General features: G+C 50.1%; 1 protein-coding gene across 1 annotated transcript in view; it reads right to left on the reverse strand.

Moving 5' to 3' along the window:
* SOX6 (SRY-box transcription factor 6) overlaps window positions 1-4,630 on the reverse strand; it is a 416,902-nt gene extending 412,272 nt beyond the window's left edge. The window contains 1 exon segment of the mRNA XM_077453685.1: window positions 4,560-4,630. The gene's annotated coding sequence lies outside the window, so the exon portion shown is untranslated.
* Window positions 4,631-8,279: the final 3,649 nt, after the last annotated feature.

The raw sequence follows: 8,279 nt of genomic DNA on the forward strand, positions 1-8,279 counted from the left end.
ACAAGGCTGGAGATGGTCAGAGATGGGGGACATAACGCTGGAGATGGTCAGAGATGGGGGACACAATGCTGGAGATGGTCAGAGATGGGGGTACAAGGCTGGAGATGGTCAGAGATGGGGGACACAAGGCTGGAGATGGGGGGACACAAGGCTGGAGATGGTCAGAGATGGGGGACACGAGGCTGGAGATGGTCAGAGATGGGGGACACGAGGCTGGAGATGGTCAGAGATGGGGGACACGAGGCTGGAGATGGTCAGAGATGGGGGACACGAGGCTGGAGATGGTCAGAGATGGGGGACACAAGGCTGGAGATGGTCAGAGATGGGGGACACAAGGCTGGAGATGGTCAGAGATGGGGGACACAAGGCTGGAGATGGTCAGAGATGGGGGACACAAGGCTGGAGATGGTCAGAGATGGGGGGACACAAGGCTGGAGATGGTCAGAGATGGGGGGACACAAGGCTGGAGATGGTCAGAGATGGGGAACACAAGGCTGGAGATGGTCAGAGATGGGGGACACAAGGCTGGAGATGGTCAGAGATGGGGGACACAAGGCTGGAGATGGTCAGAGATGGGGGGACACAAGGCTGGAGATGGTCAGAGATGGGGGGACACAAGGCTGGAGATGGTCAGAGATGGGGGGACACAAGGCTGGAGATGGTCAGAGATGGGGGACACAATGCTGGAGATGGTCAGAGATGGGGGTACAAGGCTGGAGATGGTCAGAGATGGGGGTACAAGGCTGGAGATGGTCAGAGATGGGGGTACAAGGCTGGAGATGGTCAGAGAAGGGGGACACAAGGCTGGAGATGGTCAGAGATGGGGGACGCAAGGCTGGAGATGGTCAGAGATGGGGGACACAAGGCTGGAGATGGTCAGAGATGGGGGACACAATGCTGGAGATGGTCAGAGATGGGGGTACAAGGCTGGAGATGGTCAGAGATGGGGGTACAAGGCTGGAGATGGTCAGAGATGGGGGACACGAGGCTGGAGATGGTCAGAGAAGGGGGACACAAGGCTGGAGATGGTCAGAGATGGGGGACACAAGGCTGGAGATGGTCAGAGATGGGGGACACAAGGCTGGAGATGGTCAGAGATGGGGGACACAAGGCTGGAGATGGTCAGAGATGGGGGACACAAGGCTGGAGATGGTCAGAGATGGGGGGACACAAGGCTGGAGATGGTCAGAGATGGGGGACACAAGGCTGGAGATGGTCAGAGATGGGGGACACAAGGCTGGAGATGGTCAGAGATGGGGGGGACACAAGGCTGGAGATGGTCAGAGATGGGGGGACACAAGGCTGAAGATGGTCAGAGATGGGGACACAAGGCTGGAGATGGTCAGAGATGGGGGACACAAGGCTGGAGATGGTCAGAGATGGGGGACACAAGGCTGGAGATGGTCAGAGATGGGGACACAAGGCTGGAGATGGTCAGAGATGGGGACACAAGGCTGGAGATGGTCAGAGATGGGGACACAAGGCTGGAGATGGTCAGAGGTGGGGGGCACATTGCTGGGGATGATCAGAGATGGGGGGCACATTGCTGGGGATGGTCAGAGATGGGGGCACATTGCTGGGGATGATCAGAGATGGGGAGCACATTGCTGGGGATGATCAGAGATGGGGGGCACATTGCTGGGGATGATCAGAGATGGGGAGCACATTGCTGGGGATGATCAGAGATGGGGGGGCACATTGCTGGGGATGGTCAGAGATGGGGGGCACATTGCTGGGGATGATCAGAGATGGGGAGCACATTGCTGGGGATGATCAGAGATGGGGGGCACATTGCTGGGGATGATCAGAGATGGGGGGCACATTGCTGGGGATGATCAGAGATGGGGGGCTGATTGCTGGGGATGATCAGAGATGGGGGGCTCATTGCTGGGGATGATCAGAGATGGGGGGCTCATTGCTGGGGATGATCAGAGATGGGGGCACATTGCTGGGGATGATCAGAGATGGGGAGCACATTGCTGGGGATGATCAGAGATGGGGGGCACATTGCTGGGGATGGTCAGAGATGGGGGGCACATTGCTGGGGATGATCAGAGATGGGGAGCACATTGCTGGGGATGATCAGAGATGGGGGGCTCATTGCTGGGGATGATCAGAGATGGGGAGCACATTGCTGGGGATGATCAGAGATGGGGAGCACATTGCTGGGGATGATCAGAGATGGGGAGCACATTGCTGGGGATGATCAGAGATGGGGGGCACATTGCTGGGGATGATCAGAAATGGGGGGCTCATTGCTGGGGATGATCAGAGATGGGGGGCTCATTGCTGGGGATGATCAGAGATGGGGGGCTCATTGCTGGGGATGATCAGAGATGGGGGGAACATTAAAGCGATAGTCTGGAGGAGAATTTTAGAGACTGGGGGGATGTTACAGGAGACTGCTAGAGATCACAGACATTACACCCCTCTACAATGACACCACTACTGGGTGCTGGGACCCGAGGGCCAACCACAAGTACCAGAAGGGTCACATGCTGGCCACCAGGGCTCTAAGGGCTGATAAGTATAATATTCAGAATGTCGCCCTCTATGGACTGAGGTCTTATCACTCAAGTCCACAAAAGTGGGCGATCTGGAGGACAGTCCGGGGGAAACACATTGCATCTGATAACACAAAGCTGGCCATACATGTTACAATGTAACTGTACAATCTCCTTTACATCTACTGTGTCATGTGAGGTCCCGCCTTTCTGATTCAGTTTTATCCAATCTGGTGCTTTATAGTTGCTGGTGGATCTAAAGGAGATTGAACAATCAGCGCGGTCAGCAATCAGCGCGGTCAGCCTCACAAACCGAGGACAGCGCTGAAGATCCGGCCTCCATCAGTATTAAAGCGGAACTTCGGGCACAAAAACTTTTATTTAAATATTTTTCTCAATAATCACACAGGATATAAAAATTCATTTTGCATGCATCAAATTCACCATGCAAATCCAGATATTACCTTGTAAAAGTAGCTGTGATATCATCATTGTGCAGAGCTGTGGGAGGGCCCTAGCATGCTCCACCCACTACAGAAAACGACAGGAGGGGCGGAGACCAGACCAGTCTCCCTGCACAAGGAGAGGGAGCAGAGCTGTGGGAGGGCCCCAGCAGGCTCCACCCACTAGAGAAAACTACAGGAAGGGGCGGAGCCCAGACCAGTCTCCCTGCACAAGGAGAGAGGACAGCAGTGGGCGGTCTTTATTACAGGAAGTCTCACACTGGATGACGGCACAGATCTGGGAGAAGACGTCACATGACCGATGGATTTATGATCCCCAGAGGTCAGATTTAACCGGTCTGTACCACCAGCGCACACACAGGAAGATTCAAATTGTTCCACCAACACTTTGAATAAAATGTACCCAACATTATTGTCTCAGTTTTTCAGATTTGGATGGAGGGGGGGGGGGAGGGGGGTTAGATCAGCTATCAGATTTGTATTGCTCTGTGTCCACATTGACAATATTTATCCTCACTTCCTGTCTGCGTGACACAGAGAACATCAGTAACACTTGATGGGGGTCTTTCAACCTTCCCCCGCTCCATCCGAAACTGGAGTTAAAGTAGAAATATGGGCAAAACCTTTTTTTTTTTCATTTTGGATGGAGTAGACCCCCTGTCTTTTTTTTTTTTTTCTTTTTGCCATTCGTGTCCCATTGCGGAGATTTCTCTTTACTTCCTGTCCCATAGCCAAACAAGAAGTCAGAGGAAATCCTTGCCACTTAAGGGAATTCCTTGTTCCTTGGGGACCCCCCCCCCCCCACCAGGTCACCAGAACTGGTGTCCCCATTGAATGATTTCTCCTCCATTAATTTTCTGGGGACAACCTAAAATTTGGGGTTTTCTTTTTAATTTCACTTTCAATGCTAATGATAAACAGGACAAATAGAGAGGTGTGAATCTCCCTATTGGGGACACAGGGGGTCTAATCCCTCTCCACTCCATCCAACATGAAGAAAAAGTTTTGCCACCTCCCAACTTTTTGAGATGGGAACGAGGGACACCTATCAGCAAAAAGTATGCAGGCATAGGACACGCCCCCTGCCACTCCCCCTGCCACGTCCCTCCCAAAGGAGAATTGTACAAGAAAAAAAAATGGATTTTTTTAAACCCACAAGTGTTTTTTTTTTACCACTAATATTCCTTTATATCGGCTTTTAAAATTTACAAATGCAGCAATTTAAAAATCAGATGAAAGGTTTAGCTCTGGGAAACAGTTTTTGATGGATAAAAAGTGCATTTTATATACAACTATAGAGTTCAGACCAAAATGAGGGACAAATGGAGGTGGAATGAGGGACAGAGGGACATTACTCTAAAATCCGGGACAGTCCCTCAAAATCCGGGACAGTCCCTCAAAATCCGGGACAGTCCCTCAAAATCCGGGACAGTTGGGAGCGATGCCTTTAGTTCTACTTTAAAGCTTCCATTCAGCGGATTGGCCTGTACACTACACGGGTGTTAGTAGGACCGGTTGATCCGACCAATCAGACTCTAGATTTCCCAGGCTGCACTGCATCTGTATAAAGAGAAGTAAAGGAACTACTTACAATTAGCGGAGGATAGCGGGCGGGTGGGCGGAGTCACTGGTGGGCGTCTGGTGAATTCATTAAACTGATCTGCAGGAAGAAGAAGAAGAGGAGGTGATGAGAATGGGGTGTACAGAGAGCGGGCGCACAGCGTTCCCTACCCCGTCTATATCCGCCCTTCCATGTCCCGCACTGATGAAACCCAACAAGCCTGGAACAGCTCTCTGACCAGCCAGATAGACGACTCTCTACAAGTCCCGAGAGACCTCCAGAGATCGACATTCCCCTCCACTTTGTGTTGGTCCATCACATAAAATCCCGATAAAATACATTTACGTTTTTGGGTGTAACATGACAGAATGTGGGAAATTTCAAGGGGTATGAATACTTTTTCCAGCACTGCTGATTTATGTTTATTATAAACGATGAAATGTTTCTTTTATTTCCCAAATATGTGAAAAGACAGAAAAAGTAACATTTATAAATATATTCCATAGGTGATCAGATCCGTGTGCCCTGCCCCCCCCCCCCCCCCCCCCCCACACTGGCAATCTCTCCCTTCTAAAGCTATCAGACACCATTCCAGATCATTCCGTACAATTAGCAGTCACCACACACCAGCTGAAAGTTGAAATCAGGCTTGCAGTGTTCAAAGACCAGAGTGTGATGACTCTTTGTGTGGAAGAGTCATCACACAAATCGGAGCAGAGAATATTTGCTATTAGTTTTCTGCATGAAGAGTACAGTGACACCCTGCATGCAGAGGACTGAGGACAGGGCAGAGGACTGAGGACAGGGCAGAGGACTGAGGACAGGGCAGAGGACTAAGGACAGGGCAGAGGACTAAGGACAGGGCAGAGGACTAAGGACAGGGCAGAGGACTGAGGACAGAGCAGAGGACTGAGGACAGAGCAGAGGACTGAGGACAGAGCAGAGGACTGAGGACAGAGCAGAGGACTGAGGACAGAGCAGAGGACTGAGGACAGAGCAGAGGACTGAGGACAGAGCAGAGGACTGAGGACAGAGCAGAGGACTGAGGACAGGGGCAGAGGACTGAGGACAGGGCAGAGGACTGAGGACAGGGCAGAGGACTGAGGACAGGGCAGAGGACTGAGGACAGGGCAGAGGACTGAGGACAGGGCAGAGGACTGAGGACAGAGCAGAGGACTGAGGACAGAGCAGAGGACTGAGGACAGGGCAGAGGACTGAGGACAGGGCAGAGGACTGAGGACAGGGCAGAGGACTGAGGACAGGGCAGAGGACTGAGGACAGGGCAGAGGACTGAGGACAGGGCAGAGGACTGAGGACAGGGCAGAGGACTGAGGACAGGGCAGAGGACTGAGGACAGGGCAGAGGACTGAGGACAGAGCAGAGGACTGAGGACAGAGCAGAGGACTGAGGACAGAGCAGAGGACTGAGGACAGGGCAGAGGACTGAGGACAGAGCAGAGGACTGAGGACAGAGCAGAGGACTGAGGACAGAGCAGAGGACTGAGGACAGGGCAGAGGACTGAGGACAGGGCAGAGGACTGAGGACAGAGCAGAGGACTGAGGACAGAGCAGAGGACTGAGGACAGAGAAGGCCCCGTCATAGTTCTGTATATGACGTTTTATCACCATGATGGATGGGGCCCTCCTCTATGTACTACAAACATCCCACCAGACGGGTACCAATCCCCTCTGGAAGAGACCCCTCCCCCCCCGGAAGAGACCCCCCCCCAGGAAGAGACCCCCCCAGGAAGAGACCCCCACCCCGGAAGGGACCCCCACCCCGGAAGGGACCCGCCATTTAGGGGATGAAGTGAAGGTGAGAATTGCGCGGTGAGCGTCGCTGTGCGTCAGGCGAGGACAGCGCTCGGCAATGTACAGATAATAAATGGATTTCTCTTCCCTCACCGATCGATATCGCACTGGTGATCCGGCGCACCGATTGGCGCTGACTGCTATTTGTGTACTGTTCCTTCCCAGCCTCTTTTTGGAGATTAGTTGTTTACAAGTTCAAATCAAGTTTTTTTTTTTTGCAAGAAAATTACTTAGAACCCCCAAACATTATATATATATTTTTTCCCCAGACACCCTAGAGAATAAAATGGCGGTCGTTACAATACTTTGTGTCACACCGTATTTGCTCAGCGGTCTTACAAGCAGAATTTCTTTTGGAAAATATACATCTTTTTAAATAAAAAAAATAAAAAATAACCCATCAGTAAAGTTGGCCCAATTTTTTTTCTCTATATTGTGAAAGATGAAGTTACGCCGAGTATATTGATACCCAACATGTCACGCTTCAAAATTGCGCCCGCTTTGTGAAAATAGCGACAAACTTTGGCACTTAAAAAATCTCCATTGGCAATGTTTAAACATTTCTACAGGCTACATGTTCAGAGATACAGAGGAGGTCTGGGGATAGAATTATTGCTCTCGCTCTAACAATTGCGGTGATACCTCACATGTGTGGTTTGAACACAGTTTTCATATGCGGGCGTGACTTACATATGTGTTCGCTTTTGCGTACGAGCTCAACAGGACGGGGCGCTTTCAATTTCTTTTTTCTTTTCTTTTTTTTTATTATTTTCCTTTTTTTTTTTTTTTTTTTTTACATTGTCCTTTAAATAAAAAAATAAATAAAAATAAGACAGTGTAAAAAAAAAAAAAAAAAATTGGTGTCACTTTTATTCCTATTACAAGGAATGTAAACATCCTTTGTAATAGAAAATAAGCATGACAGGTCCTCTTAAATGTGAGATTTGGGGACAAAAAGACCTCAGATCTCATATTTACACTTAAAAGCAATTGAAAAAAATATAATAAATTAAATGTCTTTAAAAAAAAAAAAAATCCCTTTAAGACTATTGGGCGGAAGTGACATTTGAGGTGGGGGGGGGGGAGGGGGTCATCGTCCCCTCACTCGACTCCATGCTAGTGAGGGGAGGGGACCCGGAGCGTAGGGGGGAGAGGGGGGAGAGGGGGGCACCTCTCCCGTCGCCGATGATCTCCCGGCGAATCCACCACAAAGACCACTTTTATCTTAAAGAGGACCGGTTGCAGAAAATAGTGGGGTTATTGTAGCCATCTGCTATCTGCTGCCATAACGCCGGTATTCTACGTCAAAGTACCGGCGTACAGCTATGGCGGTTTGCGGTAAGTGGTTAAAAAACTAAATCGGAGACGAGGAGGCCGATGATGGGCACTTTTTTTTTTGTTTGGCAGCCCTCAGGGGGGCCTAGAAGTGAACGCCTAGCCACTGAGTGTGAAGCCGGGGTACACACGATCAGATTATTGGACAAATAATCGTCTGTTGTTTGTTGCATGCGAGTCGAAAGTGAAGCGGATACTCAACATACGAAAATTCCCCTACAACAGAATACAACTCGAGAAGTGCCGCCGCGTGTCGAATCGTTTTGGAATGTATTCTTTCATTTCTGAGCATGCGCAGTCTTGTTTTTTTACGATTTTTTTTTTTTTTCAGACAAAATCGGACGTTGTGCTCACATACGATAAAAATTTTACAGCCTGCACCTTCAGATTTTGTCGTCCGAAAAGTTGGAATCTGACGTTGAACGCACCATACTAACAATCAGATAATCAGTCGATTGTCCGGTTTTACTTGCGATTTTCTTGTCACGTGTGCGGGCGTTAACCCCCACAATCAAAACTTTCACCGGAAGTGTAAAATCAGCGCCTTCGGCTTTGTGAGATCCTCTTTCTGGACAACGAGGGGTTAACAGTGTTCTGAGATCAC

This window comes from Lithobates pipiens, unplaced genomic scaffold (assembly GCF_037356315.1).
Source record: "Lithobates pipiens isolate NorthernLeopardFrog02 unplaced genomic scaffold, aLitPip1_a1.2 Scaffold_24, whole genome shotgun sequence".
NCBI classification, from domain to species: Eukaryota; Metazoa; Chordata; class Amphibia; order Anura; family Ranidae; genus Lithobates; species Lithobates pipiens.